Source organism: Pongo pygmaeus, chromosome 22 (genome assembly GCF_028885625.2).
Source record: "Pongo pygmaeus isolate AG05252 chromosome 22, NHGRI_mPonPyg2-v2.0_pri, whole genome shotgun sequence".
In the NCBI taxonomy this organism is placed as follows: domain Eukaryota; kingdom Metazoa; phylum Chordata; class Mammalia; order Primates; family Hominidae; genus Pongo; species Pongo pygmaeus.
Window position 1 is genome coordinate 32,897,193 of NC_072395.2, and position 22,205 is coordinate 32,919,397.

Below are 22,205 nucleotides of genomic sequence, written 5' to 3' on the forward strand. Positions count from 1 at the left end.
TTTATTCAAATTTACTTAACTGATTGCTTAAAATATTTTGTCAATTTTTGAAACATTTACAGAAATTTGATTGCTTCAGGGATATAGTCATTAACTCACTTTACTTGTGTACTTTTTTATAAGTTCTGATTATACTTAATTTTGTTTTCAAAAATGGGTCTTAAATGCTAGGTGAGTGAAAGAGTTGAATTTCATAAAACATTTCTTAGTGTCAATCTTTTAATATTAATTATTTTCCTCAAACTAGTGTAATGAACCTTAATAAACTATTTGTATTAAGAACCGTTTTTTCATTAAATTTTACTGAGTTTAAAAAAACACTTTAAAGGGTTTTTTTGAAAGAGTAACATAGTACACCTAAAAAGTTATTTATAATATAATAAAATAAGATATCCAGGAAAGCTGGAAGAAAGGAAGTAACTGGAAATATGGGAACAAATATCTTTGAGCATCATTTTTTTTTAACCTCTGAACTTTTTATTGGCCTCCTGCTCCCCAAAGGTACCCTGCTTCTGCAGGCTTAATGTCTGAGAACTTTGGTGTCATTGGTCTCAGACACCACTTTGCCATCCACTATCTGGCAGGTGGTGGTCTTTTGGATGGTTTGCATAGAGCTGCTGCGGTCCAGAGCATTACCAAGATTGAAGTCCTCACCATCTTCCAGCAGGGGGTGGTAGGTGGCGATCTCAGCCTCCAGCTTGACCTTATGTTCAACAGCGCCTCCTACTCCTGGGCCTGGTGCTGCGCCTCTGCCCAGGTCTGTGGCAGCTCAGACTCCAGGTGCATCAGGGTCCCGTTGAGCTGCTCCATTTGCAGGGCGTAGCGGGCCTCCACCTCCCTCAGGCTGTTCTCCAAGCTGGCCTTCAGATTTCTCATCGAGTCCAGGTCGATCTCCAAGGACTGAACTGTATGTCTCAGCTCCATGAGTATCATCTCAGCAGCTCCAACCTCGATGAACTGTGTGGTGACCACTGTGGTGCTCTCCTCAATCTGCTGAGACTAGTACTTGTCCAGCTCCTCTCAGTTTTTCTGAGCCAGCTCATCGTATTGGGCCTGGATGTCTGCCATGATCTTGGTGAAGTCCTGCAATTTGAGGGCATCTACTTCCATGGTCAACCCAGAGCTGGCAATCTGGGCTTGCAGGCCTTTTACTTCCTCTTCGTGGTTCTTCTTCATGAAGAGCAGCTCCTCCTTGAGAGCCTCCATCTCTGTCTCCAGCTGCAGCTGAGTGACATTGGTGTCATCGACGACCTTGCAGAGCCCATGGATGTTGCTCTACACAGACTGGAGTATGGCCAGCTCTGACACATAGGTGACTCTAAAGTCATTAGCAGCAATACAGGCATTGTCGATCTGCAGAACGACGCAGGAACTATCCACAGTATTTGCAAAGATATGAGCACTCAGGTCCTCGATGGTCTTGAAGTAATGGCCCCAGTCTCTGACCCGGGGTCCCTTCTTCTCCAGGGGCTCCTGGATTTTGCTCTCCAGCTTCCAGTTCTCCATCTCCAGGCTCCTCACTCTGTCCAGGTAGGAGGCCAGCCAGTTGTTCAGGCTTTGCATCGTCTCCTCATTCTGGATGCCTCCCATTCCTGCCAGAACCCCAGCCATTCGGGCAGCCAGGACCCTGGACCCCAAGCCGAAATGGAAGCTGGTGGAGCAGGACACCAAGATCCGGGAACCAGAGCCCCGGTGCCTGCATAGATCGTGGAGAAAGTGAAGCGAGTGGTGAAGCTCATGCTGTCTGGGAGGAGAGCGAGAGGAGAGGACTCAGGCTTTTTTGAGCATCATTCTAAGAAATTAATCATAGAAATTAAAAGGTAGGAATAATTTAAATAAAAACCTAAATTAATATGCTAATTTTAGACATGAATGTATGAATTAGAAAAATGTAAATATTTTCTCCTCTGAGCTACAGGTTTCATAACAGCAGCAAATCATACCCTCATACGTTTTCTATAACCCTATATTCTCAAACAAAATACATCTTGTTTTAAATACTTGAACCCCATATGCATTTATGAGACAATGCAAATCCATATCACCTTTTAGAAAATAGTTTGTTCAAAGCCTCATATTGAACATTTCTTGACAGGTAAAAATCCTGTAAAAATGAGATTTAAAGTGCAATAGATACTCCATTGGAAAGATATAAATGACATGGTTTAAAGGGAAAAGGTTAGTAAAATAATTCCTATTAACTCTCAGAAGTTTTATCTTTATTTTTAAAACACGGAGTATGAGCATCTAGATTAATGTAAGTAAGAAAAAAAAAAAAAAAAAAACAAGACCAAAAAGCATAGCAAATGGTTGTTTAATAGAGTCTATCGACAAAAAGAAAAGGTGCATGGAATGTCAACTGTTAATAATAATAGAAGATATATTATATTGCATTGTTTTTAATCCTTTACCAATTTTATGGTACTTCTGACATAATGATCTCCTATTTGAGTCACAGTCTAACGAGGCAAATGGGCCAATTAATATAACCGTTTTTATACATTTAGACTCAAGCTCAGAGCTTTTGTGATTTGTCCAAATTTACCTAAGTAAACTGCCTCTGGTCAAAATCACCAATGAATTCTGCATTGCTAAACCATTGGTTAGTTCTCCATCCTAGTCTCACTTGACCTAGAAGTCATTATGACCAGCAACTCATTATTACTCCCATATCTTTGCCACACCACTTTTATCAGCCAAGACACCACTTGCTTTTCATTTTATTCCTTCCCCACTAGCCGCTACCCCTTCTCATTCTTTTGGTTGCTTTTTCCTGTCTTTCTGATTTCTTAATATCAAATGCCCCTGCCTTAGTCTGTTTTGTGTTGTTAAAAGGGATATAGGGGCTGGGTAATTTATTAAGAAAAAAAAATGTTGTTCATTTGGCTTGCAATTGTGATGTCTGAAAAAGTTAAAGACTGGGCAACTGGTAAGGGCATCAGGCTGCTTCCACTTATGGCAAAAGGAGAAGGGGAGCCAGCATGTGCAGAGATCACATGTGGAGAGAGGAAGCAAGAGAGAGATGCAAATGCTGCCAGAACTTTTTAACAACCTGTTTTCCTGGGAACTAATAGAGTGAGAACTCACCCTTGAGGAAGGGCATTAATCTATTCATGAGGGATCTGCCCCCCCATGACCCAAATACCTCCCACTAAGCCCCACCTACCAACACCAACATGTTGGGCTTAAATTTCAACATGGAGTTTGTAGGGAACAAACATCTAAACTGTAGCAGCCCCCTTTGCTTCCTCTGAGATACTCACCCCTTATTGATTTCATTCTGTTTCCTCACTAAAAGTACCAACCATATCACTCTAAAATGTATCTCTCTAACTGAATTTTCCTCTTATACTCTGGATTTATATATTTGACTACCTATACAATATATCCATCTGTGTATCCTATAGACATCTCAGGTTACACATGCCCGGAACTGAATTCCTGATTGCCTTCCCATGACCTTTTGTACCTATTTGCTTTGTCATCACTATAGATGGATAATCTACCTTTTAATCAGGCAGCAGATCCTATGAGATGAGGGGTGAGATTTGATCACTGGCTTTAGTAATGTACAAGTCATTGCTGAATTTGACAAGAGGTAATTTACTTATGCAAATGCATGGGTTAAATATCACTAAATTTCTGTAAGAGAATATATAAAAATATTTTAAAGTACTGCTAAATGTTGTTACTTCCACTCCTCACACCCTAGTCAAAGCCACATCGTCTCTCACCTGGATTATTGCAGTAAACTCTCTCTTATTAATTTAGTGTTCTGCTTCTACATTTGTTGATCCTCCACGTAGGCTATAGATGCTCCTTAACTTACAATGGGGTTGTGTCCCAATATGCATATTGTAAGGTGAAAATCTCATAAATTAAAAAAAAAAACACGTTTAATATACTTAACCTATGAAACATCATAGCTTAGCCTAGTCTACCTTAAATGTGCTCAAAATCCTTACATTACCCTACAGTTAGGCAAAATCATCTAACACAAAGTCTACTTTATAATAAAGTGCTAATTATCTCATGTAATTTATTGAACACTAAACTGAAAGTGAAAAATGGAATCGTTGTAGAAGTACTCACCATTAATGTACAGAGTTGAAAGCATGTTGGGCCTGAAGAACATCTGAGGTATTGAATTAAAATTAATTGCAGGGTGCAGAGGATGCTACAGTGACGGGATCATCAATCTCTGTCTCTTCTGATGAGGCTCTAGAATAGCTTGCAGAGGCACTGGAACATCCACACTTGTGGATGGTTTAACAGGCATAGTGTTCTTCAAAATTATTTTAAGTATTGGTTGTTCACCCTTGTGTTAGTCCATTTTCATGCTGCTGATAAAGACATACCTGAGACTGGGCAATTTACAAAAGAAAGTTTAATTGGATTTACAGTCCCACGTGGCTGGGGTACCTTCACAATCATGGTGGAAGGCAAGGAAGAGCAAGTCCCATCTTAATGGATGACAGCAGGCAAAGAGAGAATGAGGAAGATGCAAAAGTGGAAACCCCTGATAAAACCATCAGATCTCATGAGACTTATTCATGACCATGAGAACAGTATGGGGGACCACCTGCCCCCCCAAGCTGTGATTCAGTTATCTCCCAGCAGGTCCCTCCCACAACATGTGGGAATTATGGGGGTACAATTCAAGATGAGATTTGGGTGGGGACACAGCCAAACCATATCATTATGTCCCTGGCCCCTGCCAAATTTCATGTCCTCACATTTTAAACCAACCATACTATTCAAACAGTCTCCCAAAGTCTTAGCTTATTTCAGCATTAACTCAAAAGTCCACACTCCAAAGTCTCATATGAGACAAGGCAAGTCCCTTCCACCTATGAGCCTTTAAAATCAAAAGCAAGCTAGTTATTTCCTAGATACAATGAGGGTACAGACATTGGGTAAATACAGCCATTCCAAATGGGAGAAATTGGCCACAACAAAGAGGCCACAGGGCCCATGCAAATCCGAAATCCAGCAGGGAAGTCAAATTTTAAAGCTCCAGAATGACCTCCTTTGACTTCATGTCTCACAGCTATGTCACACTGATTCAAGAGGTGGGTTCTCATGGTCTTGGGCAGCTCCACCCCTGTGGCTCTGCAGGGTACAACCTCCCTCCCTGCTGGCATGGAGTCTGTGGCTTTTCCAGGTGCATGGTGCAAGCTGTCAGAGGATCTACCATTCTAGGCTCTGGAGGACGGTGGCCCTCTTCTCACAGCTCTACTAAGTGGTGCCCCAGTAGGGACTCTGTGTCCACACTGCCCTAGCAGAGGTTCTCCATGAGAGCCTTGCCCCTGCAGCAAACTTCTGCCTGGACATCCAGGCATTTCCATACATCTTCTGAAATCCAGGTGGAGGTTCCCAAACATCAATTCTTGACTTCTGTGCACCCACAGGCTCAACACCACATGGAAGCTGCCAAGGCTTGGGGCTTCCACCCTCTGAAGCCACGGCCCAAGCTCTACATTGGCCCCTTTCAGCCATGGCTGGAGCAGCTTGAACACAGGGCACCAAGTCCTTAGGCTGCACACAGCTCGGGGACCCTGGGCCCAGCCCACAAAACCACTTTTTCCTCCTAGGCCTCTGGCCAGTGATGGGGTGCTATGAAGGCCTCTGGCATGCCCTGGAGACATTTTCTCCATTGTCTTGGGGATTAACGTTTGGTTCCTTGTTACTTATGCAAATTTCTGCAGCTGGCTTGAATTTCTCCTCAGAAAATGGGAATTTTTTTTCTATCTCATTGTCAGGCTGCAAATTTTTCAAACTTTTATTCTGTTTCCCTTCTAAAACTCAATGCTTTTAACAGCACCAAAGTCACTGCTTGAACGCTTTGTTGCTTAGAAATTTCTTCCACCACATACCCTAAATCATCTCCATCAAGTTCAAAGTTGCACAGATCTCTAGGACAGGGGCAAAATGCTGCTAGTCTCTTTGCTAAAACATAACAAGAGTCACCTTAGTTCCAGTTCCCAACAAGTTCCTCATCTCCATCTGAGACCACCTCTACCTGGACCTTATTGTCCATATCGCTATCAGTATATTGGGCAAAGCCATTCAACAAGTCTCTATGAAGTTCCAAACTTTCACACATTTTCCTGTCTTCTGAATCCTCCAAACCATTCCAACCTCTGCCTGTTACCCAGTTCCAAAGTCGCTTCCACATTTTTGGGTATCTTCTCAGCAGTGCCCCACTCCCGATATGAATTAATTGTGTTAGTCCATTTTTGTGCTGCTGATAAAGACATACCCAAGACTGCTCAATTTACAAAAGAAGGAGGTTTAACTGGACTTACAGTTCCAAGGCTGGGGAAGCCTTGCAATCCTTGCACAAGGCAAGGAGGAGCAATTTCCATCTTACAGGGATGGCAGCAGGCAAAGAGAGAATGAGGAAGATGCAAAAGTGGAAACCGCTAATAAAACCATCAGATCTTATAAGACTTATTCACAACCACGAGAACAGTATGGGGGAAACTCCACCCCCGCCCTGCCCGGCCCCACGCTATGATTCAATTATCTCCCACCGGGACCCTCCCACCACATTTGGGAATTGTGGGAGTATAATTCAAGATGAGATTTGGGAGGGGACACAGAGCCAAACCATATCAACCCTTGTGATCATGTGGCTGATGGGCAGCTGCCACTCCTCAATGCTGCCCAGCATTGCAAGAGAGTATCACACTGTACATCATTAGTCTAGGAAAAGATCACATTTCAAAATTCAGAGTATGGTTTCAACTGAACGCCTATAGCTTTCATACCACACACCACTGTAAAGTCAAAAAAATCTTAACTTGAACCAACACGGAAGGAGTCTTTATTTGCAACACAGAAGTTCTTACAATCTTTTAAAATGTAAATCGGACAATCTCCTCTTCTTGGCAAAGCCCTCTGGTGGCCTCATCTTCCCCAGACTAAAGGCCAAAGTCCTTACTGTGGCCTTAGAAGACACTGCACGACCCCACTGCCACCTTGTAACTCCATGATATCATCTCCCGCATCTTTTCCTTGCTCACTCTGCTGCAGTCATATTGATCACTAGGCTACTCTAGAAACACAGCAGGCACACACCCATTGGGGGACTTTTGCACTGGTTATTTCTCTCTGGCTCCAGAAAATTTATTGTTCTAATTTTTAATTTCTTTTTGACCATCACAAATAGGACTTTTTATTTGACACATTATAAGTCTGAACTTTAAACAAATTCTTGGACTGGTGGTTTATATTCATCAGCTTATACATCTTTAGCACCTGTCTCATCCCCAGTGGCTTTTCCAGAGCTACTGCCTTCACCATGACGCTCCATGAGTTTTCCCAATTCAAACTAGGGCTTCTTCAGCATTTTTACTTTTCTAATGAGACATCATAAAGAGGATAAATAGACTGGCAAGGCTTTTCTATGTTTTTCCAGTGCTGCCTGGAATCAATTTATGAACCCTGTCTTTCAAGGCATTTGTCAGCACCTCTTCTTGGGTCATGATTTTCATCATCTTCTTCTTGATTTGGTGTACCTGTTGGTACTGAGCACAGGAGGTATATATATATATATGTAGCTACCCAGAAATAAATACATATATAAATATATACAGCTTTATTTACATAAATAACTATATATATAAATTTATTTACATATATACTTTATATGTACGCATATTTCCTTATATATAGTCATATATATGTAACATATATATGGAAATATACATACATATAAAGTATGTATGTAAATAAATTTATAGTCATATATATGTAACATATATAGTCATAGCTATATAAAACACATGTAGTCATATATATAACATATATAGTCATATATAACATATATAGTCATATATAACACATATATAGTCATATATATATGTATAACACATATATAGTCATATATATATATATATCAATCAGCTGGGCACTGTGGCTCATGCTTGTAATCCCTGCACTTTGGGAGACAGAGGTGGGTGGATCACTTGAGTCTAGGAGTTCAAGAACAGCTTGAGCAACATAGTGAGACCCCTTTCTCTACAAAACCTACAAACAAATATAGCTGAGCATGGTGGTGCCTGTGGTCCCAGCTACTCAGGAGACTGAAGTGAGAGAATCACTTGAGCCTATAGGAGGCAGAGGTTGCAGTGAGAAACGATTCCACCACTGCACACCAACCTGGGCAACAGAGTGAGACCTACTCTCTCTCTCTGTGTATACATATATAAATATATAACATATATTAATATATTATATAATATAAGTTTTCCCATTTATATTAATATATAATATAATATATTATACTATATTATATTATATTATATATTAATATATGTGTAATATAATATATGTAATATATTATGTAATATAATATATAATATATATAATGTAATATGTTATATATATAATATATATATTACATATATGTAACCCATGGATCATATATGGATTACATATATGTAATATAATATATTATGTAATATATGTGTTATATATTATATATGTAATATAACACATATATACATATAAATCTCCTTTACTCACATATTGCCATTCTCAATTAGCCCTATCCTGAAATTTTCATCTCCCTTCCCTTTTTAATTATTATCCATATGCCTATCATGTCCTAACACACTGGATCATTTATTTATTTCTTCATTTATTGGCTTATCATCCATCCATTATAATATGAGTTCTACGAAAACACACATTTTTGCTTGTTTAGTACAATGTAGCAATCCCAGTGCCCTATAACAGCTTCTGATATGGTAGGTGAATGAATGAGTAATAAGTGGCAGAGTGGTTGTATAAAAAGAAGCAGAATAATAGAAAGATAGAAAAATATATTTTATTCAGCAACTAAAGAAACTATGAAGTCTAGAATAGGATAAAAGCAGATAAGATAGTTATTTGTTCATCAATCATCTGCAGTAGAGATAGAGGGTATGATAAGATGCTGGAATAAGTTATACATAATAGTTAAAAGTTAAAGGCAGTACTCAGTGACTATTAGATAAAAATTGGCATATCTATAGAAAAGGAAAGAGTCATGTGTTATACTGGGTTAAATGATACAAACAGAAACTAGGATGACATCTTAAGAATTTAAGAAACACAAGAAAGTATAGATAAAGCAAAAAGGGTAATGTTTAAATGTACTTATCAGAGGGTGATATAAGGTATTAATTTATAATTATTAGAGAAAAAATTGTCAAGCAAATAAAGTACACAACACATAATGATTAACAATTGAGAACAAAATACAATAAACAAGTGGATAGGTAGAATAACAATTTTTTTCATACTTAAGAAGACAGAAGACAGTACTGGTTATTTCATTATTTTCTTCCAGGAAAGAGAAACTAGTTTCATGTTTGAAACTTAGAGAGTTACATCTTAATGGAAAAGATGGCTCTGTCAATGAAGCTTATTAACAAAGCACCTGAAATACTAAAAAGCCAAGTACAAATGGTATGGTTGCTTTCACCAATTATGCGAATAAATACTCATAAGCCAAAAGAAAGCAGATAGGGTACATAATGTCTTGGGAAAGAAAAAAACATGCTTAATTATCTTGCAATACATTTTTTGTTAATAATTAAGAGTAGAGTGGGGAGGGGTCAAGATGGCCAAATAGAAACAGCTACCATCGGAGGCTCCCACTGGGAAGAGTGAAAACAGCAAGCGAACCCTGCATCGGCAACTGAGGTATCCAGGTTCTCTCATTGGGATTGACCAGGCAGTTGGTGCCACCCACAGAGTGAGGAAAAGTAGGGTGGTGCGACGGCCTACCTGGGAGCTACACGGGGCTAGGGGAACTCTCACCCCCAGCTAAAGGGAGGCAGTGAGTGATCATGCTACTTGCCTGAGAAGCCACACTTTTTCCACGGATCAGGAGTTGCAACCCATGGATCAGGAGTTCCCCCTGTGAGCCCACGCCGCTGGGGCCTTGGGTCCCAAGCACAGAGCTGTGCAGATTCTCAATGGCCACTTGGCTGGAGACTGCCTAAGACTATGGAGTTCCCAGGGGGAGGGGCAGCCATCATTACTGTGGCTGCCTGCTGCCTAAAATGACTGAGCTCCCAGGGAGAGGGGCAGCCACCATCACTGCAGGTCCAGTTTGTCGTTTTTTCTCCTGCTGCTGCCGGAGAGATTGGATGCTTTAGACCTAGGAGGAATTCTCCACAGTGCAGCACACTGGCTGTCACAGAACACAGCCTGATTACCTCTTCAGGCCAGACTCTGACCCATCTCTTTTCACTGAGTGGGGCCTCCCTGCAGGAATTTCAGCTACTCTAGCAAGGGGTTTAGGGACAGAACCCTGATCTCCCGCATCTGAGCCCCTGGGGAGAGGGGAGGCTGTGGTCTCCACAGATCAGCAGACCTAGTCTTTCTCCCTGCTGGTCCTGAGGAATCCAGGCAGTTCAGATGAATGGGATTCCCCACAGCGCAGCACATCCCTCCACAAAGGGGCAGCCACAGTGCTTCATTAAGTGGGTCCTGGATCCTGTGCCTCCTGAATGGGTGAGAGACCCCCAACAGGGGCGGCCAGGCACTTTATACAGGAGCGTTCCTGTTGGCATCAGGTCAGTGCGCCTCTGGGACAGAGATGCCAAAGGAAGAAGCAGGTAGCTATCTCGGCTATCTTTGCTGTTCTGCAGCCTCCACTGGTGACACTTCCAGGTGAGGGAGGGACCCAGGCAAATAGGATCTGGAGTGGGCCCCCGGCAAACTGCAGCAGCCCTACAGAATAGAGGAAAACAAACAAACGGAAAGCAACCATGACAATAGCATCAACAGAAAAGTCCCCGCAAAACCCCATCCAAGTGTTAGCAGCCTCAAAGATTGAAGCTAAATAAACTCACAAAGGTGAGAAGGAATCCACAAAAACATACTGAAAACTTAAAAAGCCATATTTCTTCTTCTCCTCCAAATGATCTCAACACCTCTCAGCAAGGGCACAGAACTAGGAAGAGGCTGAGATGGATGAATTGACAGAAGTAGGCTTCAGAAAGTGGATCATAATGAACTTTGCTCAGCTAAAAGAGCATGTTCTAACCCAGTGCAAAGAAGCTAAGAACCATGATAAAACATTACAGGAGCTGTTACCCAGAATAACCAGTTAGTGAGGAACATACATGACCTGATAGAGCTGAAAAACACAACACGAGAACTTCACAATGCAACCACGAATATCAACAACTGAATAGACCAAACAGAGGAAAGAATTTCAGATCTTTAAGGCTGTCTGGCTGAGTAAGACAGGCAGAGAAAAAGGAATGAAAAGGAATAAATGAAGCCTCTGAGGACTATCGGGTTGTGTAAAAAGACTAAACCTATGACTGGTTGGGGTACCTGAAAGAGATGGGGAGAATGGAACCAAGCTGGAAAACATACTTCAGAATATCATCCAGGAGAACTTCCCCAGACTAACAAGACAGACCAACATTCAAATTAAGGAAGTCCAGAGAACCCCAGTAAGATACTCCATGAGAAGATCAACCCCAAGACACATAATCATCAGATTCTAAAGTTGAAATGAAGGAAAAAATGTTAAGGGCAACCAGGAGAAAAGCCAGGTCACCTACAAAGGGAAGCCCATCACACTCATATGGATCTCTCATCAGAAAACCTACAAGCTGGAAGAGATTGGGGGTCAATTTTCAATATTCTTAAAGAAAAGAATTTCCAACCTAGAGTTTCATCTCCAGCCAAACTAAGCTTCATAAGTGAAGGAGAAATAAAACCGTTTTCTGACAAGTAAATGCGAGGGAATTCGTCATCACCAGGCCTGCCTTGCAAGAGCTCCTGAAGGAAGCATTAAATATAGAAAGGAAAAACTGGTGCCAGTCACTGCAAAAACACACTGAAGTACAAGGACCAATGACACTATGAAGCTACTGCATCAACAAGTGTGCAAAATAACCAGCTGGCATCATGATGACAGGGTCTAATTCACACAAAACAATATTAACCTTAAATGTAAATGGGCTAAATACCCCAGTTGAAAGGCACAAAATGGCAAGCTAGATAAAGAGTCAAGACTCACTGGTGTGCTATATTCAAGAGACCCAGCCGGGCTTGGTGGTTCATGCCTGTAATCCCAGCACTTTGGGAGGCTAAGGCAGGCAGATCATGAGGTCAGGAGACTGAGACCATCCTGGCTAAAATGGTGAAACACCGTCTCTACTAAAAATACAAAAAAATTAGCCAGGCATGGTGGCGGGCACCTGTAGTCCCAGCTACTCGGGAGGCTGAGTCAGGAGAATGGCGTGAACCTGGGAGGTGGAGCTTGCAGTGAGCCGAGATCGCGCCACTGCACTACTCCAGCCTGGGCGACAGAGCAAGACTCTGTCTCAAAAAAAAAAAAAAAAGGGACCCATCTTATGTGCAAAGACACAATTTGGCTCCAAATAAAGGGATGGAGGAAACTTTATCAAGCAAATGGAAAGCAGAAAAAAGCAGGGGTTGAAATCCTAGTTTCTGACAAAACAGACTTTAAACCAACAAAGATGAAAAACAGACAAAGAAGAGCATTACATAATGGTAAAGAGATCAATTCAACATGAAAAGCTAACTATCCTAAATATATATCCACTCAATACAGGAGCACCCAGATTCATAAAACAAGTTCTTAGGGACCTACAAAGAGACTTATATTCCCACACAATAATAGCGGGAGACCTTAACACACCACTGTGAATATTAAACAGATCATCAAGACAGAAAATTAACAAGGATATTCAGGACTTGAACTCTGTCTGCCCTGGATCAAGTGGACCTGATAGATATGTACAGAACTCTCCATCCAAAAACAACAGAATATACATTCTTCTTGGCGCCACATGTCATTTACTCTAAAATTGATCACATAATTGGAAGTAAATACTTTTCAGCAGATGCAAAAGAACTGAAATCATAATAGTCTCTCAGACCACAGCACAATCAAATTACAACTCAAAATTAAGAAACTTACTTAAAACCACACAACTACATGGAAATAGAACACCCTACTCCTCAGTGACTCCTGGGTAAATAATAAAATTAAGGCAGATATCAAGAAGTGTTTTGAAACAAATGAGAACAAAAAGACAACGTTCCAGATCTCTAGGACGCAGCTAAAGCAGTGTTAAGACAGAAATTTATAGCACTAAATGCCCACATAAAAAAGCTAAAAAGATCTCAAATTGACACAACTAACATAACAACTAAAAGAACTAGAGAAGCAAGAGCAAACAAACTGCAAAATTAGCAGAAGACAAAAAATAACCAAAATCAGAACAGAACTGAAGAGGATACAGACATAAAAAAAAATTCAAAAAAATCAGTGAATCCAGGAGCTAGTTTTTTGAAAAAATTAATAAAATAGATAGACTAATAAAGAAGAATCAAATAGACACAATGCAAAATGATAAAGGGTGTATCAACACTGACTTTGCAGAAATACAAACAACCATATAAACACCTTCATGCAAATAAACTGGAAAATCTAGAAAAAAATTGATAAATTCCTGGACACGTACACCATCCCAAGACCGAACCAGGAAGAAGTTGAATCCCTGAATAGAATGATAAAAAGTTGTGAAACTGAGGCAGTAATAAATAGCCTTCCAGCCAAAAAAAAAAAAGCCCAAGACCAGATGGATTCACAGCCAAATTCTACCAGAGGTACAAAGAGGATCTGGTACCATTTCTTCTGAAACTATTCCAAACAATTGAAAAGGAGGGACTTCTTCCTAACTCATTCTATGAGGCCAACATCACCCTGATACCAAAATCTGGCACAGGTACAACCAAAAATGAAAACTTAAAGGCAATAACCCTAACGAACATTGATGCAAAAAATCCTCAATAAAATACTGGTAAACCAAATCCAGCAGCACATCAAAAAAGCTTATCCACCATGATCAAGTCAACTTCATCCTTGGGATGTAGGTCAACATACGTAAATTAATGAACATAATTCATCACATAAACAGAACTAAAGACAAAAACCACATGACTATCTCAATAGATGCAGAAAAGGCCTTTGATAAAATTCAACATCCTTTTATGTTAAAAACTCTCGATAAACTAGGTATTTATGGAACATAACTCAAAATAATAAGAGCCATTTATGACAAACCCAGAGCCAATATCATACTAAATGGGCTGAAAACATTCCCCTCAAAAACTTGCACAATACAAGGATATCATCTCTCACCACTCCTATTCAACATTGTATTGAAAGTTCTGGCCAGGGAAGTCAGGCAAAGGAAATAAGTAAAGAGTATTCAAATGGAATAGAGGAAGTCAAAATGTCTCTGTTTGCAGATGACATGATGCTACATCTAGAAAACCCCATCATCTCTGCCCAAAAGGTTTGTAAGCTGACAAGCAAATTCAGCAATGTCTCAGGATACAAAATCAATGTTCAGAAAACACAAGCATTCCTATACACCAACAATAGACAAGCATAGAGGCAAATTATGAATGAACTCTCATTCACAATTGCTACAAAGAGAATAAAATACCTAGGAATACAGCTAACAAGGGAAGTGAAGGACCTCTTCAAGGAGAACTACAAAACACTGCTCAAGGACACAAATAAATGAAAAAAAAATTCCAAGCTCATGGATAGGAAGAATTAATATCACTAAAATGGCCATATTGCCTAAAGAAATTTATGGATTCAATGCTATTTTCATTAAACTACCATTGACATTCCTCACAGATTTAGAAAAAACTAATTTAATATTCATATGGAACCAAAAAAGAGCCTGTATAGCAAAGACAATCCTAAGCAAAAAGAAAAAAGCTGGAAGCATCACGCTACCCGATTTCAAACTATACAAGGCTACAGTAACCAAAACAGCATGGTACTGGTACAAAAACAGATAGACCAATAGAAAAGAATAGAGATCTCGGAAATAAAACCACACATCTTCAACCATCTTGTCTTTGACAAAACTGACAAAAAAAGCTATGGGGACAGGATTCCCTATTGAATAAATGGTGCTAGGAAAACTAGATAGCTACATGCAGAAAATTGAAACTGGACCCGTTCCTCACACCTTATACACAAATTAACTGAAGATGGATTCCAGACTTAAATGTAAAACCCAAAACTATAAAAACCCTAGAAGAAAATCTAGGCACTACCATTCAATACATAGTCTTGGGCAAAAATTTCATAATGAAAACATCAAAAACAATTCCTACAAAAGCTACAGTAGACAAATGGGATCTAATTAAACTAAACAGCTTCTGCATAGCAAAAGAAACTACTATCAGAGTGAACAGAGAACCTACAGAATGGGAGAACAATTTTGCAATCTACCCATCTGACAAAGGTCTAATATCCAGAATCTACGAGGACTTTAAATAAACTTAAATGAAAAAAAAAAACTCCATTAAAAAGTGGGCAAAGGACAAGAACAGACACTTCTCAAAAAAAGATATTTATGTGGCCAAGAAACATATGGAAAAAAGCTCAACATCACTGATCATTAGAGAAATGCCAATCAAAACCACAATGAGATATCATCTCTAGCCAGTCAAAATGGCAATTGTTAAAATGTCAAGAAACAACAGATGCTGGTGAGGATGTGGAGAAATAGGAACAGTTTTACACTGTTGGTGGGAATGTAAATTAGTTCAACCATTATGGAAGACAGTGTGACGATTCCTCAAAGACCTACAATGAGGAATACAATTTGACCTAGCAATCCCATTACTGGTTATATACCCAAAAGAATTTAAATCATTTTATTATAAAGATACATGCACACATATGTTCATTGCAGCACTATTCATAACAGCAAAGACATGGAATTAACCCAAATGCTCATCAATGATAGACTAGATAAAGAAAATGTGATACATATACACCATGGAATACTATGTAGCCATAAAAAACAAATGAAGTCATGTCCTTTGCAGGGACATGGATGGAGCTGGAGACCATTATCTTCAGCAAACTAACACAGGAACAGAAAACCAAACACTGCATGTTCTCACTTGTAAGTGGGAGCTGAACAATGACAACACATCCACACAGGGAGGGGAACCACCCACACTGGGGCCTGCTGGGGGTGGCGGAGACAGGGAGAGCATCGGGATTAATAGCTAATGGATGTGAGGCTTAATACCTAGATGATTGGTTGATAAGTGTAGCAAACCACCATGACAAACATATACCTATGTAACAAGCCTGCACATCCTGCACATGTATCCTGGAACTTAAAATAAAATAAAATTAAAAAACAAACAAACAATAAAGCTCAAGTTTCATGATAAAATAAAGAATAGAGCCAAAAAGCTTATATATCTTAGGGATTATTTAACAGAATAATATACTATCTTAACAATCTATAAAGCAATTATTGAGAACAGAGTAAGGTGTACTTCCTCCCATGAAGCTCTTTTAAAGGTTTATTTAATGATTATCTATTTTGGGGATGGGAAAAGTTAAACAAATTTATAATCTTATGAATTAGAATTTGAGTACCAGAAATCATTACAATTTCCTCCATTTCAAAGGAGAAAGCAAAACACGCACACTGATATTAAGAATGCCTTGGCTTAAATTTATCAAAAATTAAATTTATATTGTACATATGATTGAGACCTATCTGGAAAATATTCTCAAACTTCTCTTGCAAGTGTCAGTAAATACTTATCTGAGTCTTAGAAATAAGTTAGTTAACAATAATTTCTGGTGTGGGCAGGAAAGTTCAGGGAACATCACCTTGATATTATGGGAAGAAATTAAGAAAAGTCCGCTATAAAATATCTGAATGATGTCCTCAGATTGGAGCTCTGTCAACTGGCCTTATTGCTTTCTTATTTGGATATCATCTAGAGGTTGAATAGCTCCACTCTGACTCCCAGGAGAAACTTGGTAGGGATTTATCCAGCAGTATCAAGGGCCACAAATGGCTTAAACAAAGCAACATCCTTACTAAAAGTAGAAGAAGTAGAAGGGTTAGAACTTGAATCAATGTTCACCATGTCTAGATATATTTATTTTTCTCTTCATTTTTGAGTGGTTAGCATTGAAAAGCCCATCATATATTCCAAGTATAAATTTAGATTAAGAAGAACTGAAATAGATTATTTCTAATTTGCTTATCTTTTTCAGAAATCAACCAAGAAAGTCTCCTAAGACTTGAAATTAAAATATCCTCCCAACAGTGGTGAGCATACCTTAAAAATTAATGTCAATCAGAAATCTCAGAATGTGACCTTATAGAGGGACTCTGCAGATATGATTAGTTAAAATGAGGTCATCCCGAATTATGATGGACCCTAAATCCAATGACTGGTGTCCTATTGAGAAGAGAAGAGGACACATGAATACATGAATACTGAAAAAAAAAAAAAAGCGGGACGGAGGGGGAAATGAAAGTATGCTGCCAGGAACTAAAGAACGCCATGGTACATTAGAAGCCCTTACAGTTGGACAAAGCAAGAAAGAATTATTCCCCAGAGCCTTCGGAAGAAGCATAGCCCTGCCACTACCTTTATTTCAGACTTCCAGTCTCCATAACTGTGAAAGAATAAATTCCTGCTTTTTAAAATATTTTGTATTTATTTTTTTGAGACAAAGTCTCACTGTGTCGCCCAGGCTGGAGAGCAGTGGCACAATCTCAGCTCACTGAAACCTCTGCCTCTCCGGTTCAAGCAATTCTCTGCATCAGCCTCCTGAGTAGCTGGAATTGTAGGTGCCCGCAACCATGCCCAGCTCATTTTCGTATGTTTAGTAGAGACAGGGTTTCACCATCTTGGCCAGGTTGGTCTTGAACTCCTGACCTCATGATCCACCTGCCTTGGCCTCCCAAAGTGCTGGGATTACAGGCATAAGCCACAGCGCCCGGCCCAATTACTGTTGTTTTAAGCCACCCAGTTTGTGATAATTTGTTACAGCAGCACTAGGAAGCTAATACACACACTGTAAATAAAATGAGGATACATGATATGTATAATCATCAATCTGTGACAATTATCCCACCAAAAAATAATTTATAAATAAATACTTGAAAATGTTTAGAACCATCCAATTTCTATTCTATGTGCTCTAGAAGCAGAGCATAACAAATATGCTCAAACCTAAGTAATGACATTGTCCTCTAGGGAGGAAAGAACAATATAAAAGAAGGTGATAATCAATAGAGCCTAGTGAAGCAAGAACCAAACAGCAAATTTTTATTGGGAAATTCTTCGTAACTTCAAAGACAAAAGACATTCCAACCTGCTGATTTCAGCATATATTTCACATATATTTGATAAGCTGTCAGTAACATTATGCCATCCTAGAAAGTTATATTTTCTTTGTAAATAAATTAACACCTATAAAATCATGAACGTATCGCAAATGTGATTAATGTATTTATCCTTTCTGAATACATTAATAATTTCAAACTAAAAACTTTGAAGTGAGGACTGGAACATGGAATGCAATGACCAAGTCATCATTCATTAGCTTTACTTAGTTAGTTATCGGCTGGGAAGTCAAGTATTTATTAAGCATCCTTTTTTTTTTTTTTTTTTTTTGAGATGGAGTCTCACTCTGTAGCCCAGGCTGGGGTGCAGTGGTGCGATCTTGGCTCACTGCAACTTCTGTCTCCCGGGTTCAAACAATTCTCTGCCTCAGCCTCCAGAGTATCTGGGATTATAAGAGCCCGCCACCACACCCAGTATTTTTTTAGTAGAGACGGGGTTTCACCATCTTAACCAGGCTGGTCTTGAACTCCTGACCTCGTGATCCACCTGCCTCAGCATCCCAAAGCGCTGGGACTACAGGCGTGAGCCACCGCGCCTGACCCTATTAAGCATCTTTTTTATTAGGCAACGAAAGAAGTATGCTAACAATTATTTCACTAATTTCCTTTATAACTTTCCCAGAATTCATTGCGTTGTTACTCTTTCAAATTGCAAAAAAACACAAACTCCAATTCTCTAACTCACAGTTATCTTAAATTCAATTATGTATCTTACATGTAATAGCTGGCCTCCAATTCACCCTTTCTTCCACCTTTGATCTTCCTTGCATCAGTGTCCAATTGAGAGGCAGCTATCACAATTCAACTTGAACAATAGAAGTTTAATATAAATAATCATTAATAAGGAGAGCGAAGTAACTGTAGAGTAGTAAAGAGAAATTTAAAGTACACAAGGAAGGAAGGACAAAATTTGGAGAGTGTTCCCTTCCCAAAAACTAGGTTACTGACTTCCTTTGGGGAAGACGTGGCAGCAGCCCATTGGATGGCAGAAAAGTTCACGGGGCTGCCCCAGCCAGAGTTGGCCCACTATTTCCATGTTAACTGGAAACACCCCATAGAGTGTGTTGATGAGTGAGGCTGGCAGAAAGGTGTGCAGAAGTATGGGTTTCAGGGCGCTGGGTGCATTGCACATTGTTGGTAGAGCTGCCTAAAGCTATCCTCTTACCTTCATAGGTGCAGGCCTACTGATGCTGGCAAGCAAGAGTGTAGGGCAAGCTGGAGCTTAGGGAACCTCCTAGCTGACAAAGCAGTGTGAGGTCTTGGGAGCACAATGTCTGTTTCAGGAGGGCCATAGAAAGATGGTCACCAGGCCAGGGACGGGGCTGTAAGCTTGCTGAGAGACTGTGCTCTAGGCTTTAACAGAGTCCCTCTCACAGTGATGCAGCACCAGCAAGAAGAAACAAAAATAGCAACAAAACAGTGTTAGATGATGTGATGGTTAATATTGAATGTCAACTTGATTGGATTGAAAGATGCAAAGTCTTGTTCCTGGATGTGTCTGTGAGGGTGTTGCTAAAGAAGATTAACATTTGAGTCAGTGGACTGGGAGAAGCAGACCTGCCCTCAACCCAGGTGGGCACCGTCTAATCAGCTGCCAGCATGGCTAGGATAAAAGCAGGGAGAGGAACGTGGAAAGTCTAGACTAGCTGAGTTTTTTGGCCTCCATCTTTCCCCCGTGTTGGATGCTTCCTGCCCTTAAACAACAGACTCCAAGTTCTTCAGCTTTTGGACTCTTGATCTTACACTGGTGGTTTGCCAAGGGCTCTTGGGCTTTCAACCACACACTGAAGGCTGCACGGTCGGCTTCCAGAGTTTTGAAGTTTTGGGACTCCGACTGGCTTCCTGGCTCCTCAGCTTGCAGACAGCCTATTGTGGGACTTCACCTTGTGATCATGTGAAGTTATCAATTATCCATGTGAGTCAATTATCCTAATAAACTCCCCTTCATATACTCATCTATCCTACTAGTTCTGTCCCTTTAGAGGACCCTGACTAAAACAGTTGACAAACACCTTGGTTTTGCAATGCAGTGTCTCTCTATCGCCCTCTACCGGCAAAGATTAATATTATGTGTTTAAAAAGCTCTGTTATTGCAGAACAGATAAAGAAATGTGCGTTTAGAGCCAAGAGCAATTCACTGAAAACTAGAACATGCTTCATTGGTTCTCGGAAACAAGTATTTATAAAACCACTATCTCAAATTCACATGGGTAGGTGCTTTGTGACTAGGTCTCATGTTTCCATTGTCACTGCTATTTTTATATATCCCTTTCTCTGAAAATAGTTATCTTCAGAGCCAGCATCTCACACAATTCCAAGGGGCCGCGGGGGAGGTCGCGGAGGGTGGGGATAGTAATTTACATTGGATTCTATATGAATGATCCACACTATTTTGAGTTATTCAGTGAAAAGTTTGCCTGAACACGCACTAAGACGTTAAATATTCGCATGGATTTTACCTTGGATCACAGTTTAATTCCTTATAGATATTCATCACTTCCTTAAGAACAAAGCTGAAAGGTTATGCTATTTTTTCTCTTATTAATGTTTAAGTAATATTTCAAGCCTCTTCGATCACTACCTACCGTATGCTACAGGTACTCTAAATGCAACTTGTACCATTTTGCCATTGGGTTTTGAAATATTATCCCAAAATTAGGTTATTACTGTTTTATGTTTCTGCCTATACATGTATTCTACTAAATTGCCTCATAATTGGGCTCACATGACATCTGGTTCATTGACATTCTAAAACAGAAACTATCACTCCTGATGAAGATCACGCATCTTAACTGTATCCTCATTTTAATACATGCTTGAGTTACTATGTGACATCAACATTAAAATACCTGTCTCCAAATTTGTTCTTTGAGATCAGGGACTGTGTGTTTCAGTTACATAACAATTTGGACAAAGAAGATGTCATTCTATATATTTTAATCTGATGATAGATTAATTTCTGATAAATTTTAAAAGTACAATTTTAAAATATTACTCACCTTTTTATTTATTTTAAATAAAAATAAAGAGGAAATATATTAAACATTTAAGCAAAATTCCACAAATATATACATATTTTTCTCATGTGTATATTAATTGGCATAATCCATCTCTACCCATATACTGTTTGGTTGGAAGAACATAGACAAATTTCAGCTACTTTCACTATAAAGAACAATTTCTGAGAAGACATGTCTTTTAAAAGTGTGGGCCCAGGATCAGCCTTTAAGCATCTCAATTTTGGCTCCAGCACTTTCTAGCTATGCGGTCTTTGGAAGTTAGTAAGTCACATTGAGCCTTGTTTTCTTCATCTATCAAACAAGGCATGCTAGTCTGAAGATGCAGTATATACAAATAGCAAGTTACGAATGCACATGTGGAAACAATGTTCTTAATTTATCCATAATTATGTGTTAAATAAATTCTTTATTCCACTGGCTGATACATAAAATCTCACTTTAGTTATGTTCCTTTTCTAATTTCCTGAGCCAGCACCTCAATTCTGGATAAGAGAGTGATTGGAAAAATCAGACACTCAAATGGCATGGCAAGAGTATGTGTTTGTGTGCCTGGGGACCAAGGCACATCGCGTGAGGCCCAGTCCTTGCTTTTACCTGCTGATATCTGCCCAGTGAGTCTTTTGTTTCAAGCTGCAGATGTTTTTCATGTGATTTTCCTCAGGTTCATTATCTCTCAGTGCTAACTACATGTAGTTTTTGGCATAAGATTAATACTACTACACAACTCTGCACACTCTTTGTCTTGTGGATTTAGACATCTTAGCTAATTTTGAGGCTCCTGAACTATGGTAGGCTGAGGAGATCTCTTGGATCTTAACACTTTTCTTGAATCATAAGGGCAGAGGTTTCCTAAGCTCTTTGGAATCTACCTGTATTAGGATCCTCTCTCCCATTTATTGCCCCACAAGACTTGGCTCAATGTGGATTGCAGCCT

At 39.6% G+C, this 22,205-nt stretch overlaps 1 pseudogene; it reads right to left on the reverse strand.

The window, feature by feature from the left end:
* Positions 1–520: 520 nt before the first annotated feature.
* Positions 521–19,383, reverse strand: LOC129022717 (keratin, type I cytoskeletal 18-like; annotated as a pseudogene).
* Between the last annotated feature and the right edge of the window lie 2,822 nt (positions 19,384–22,205).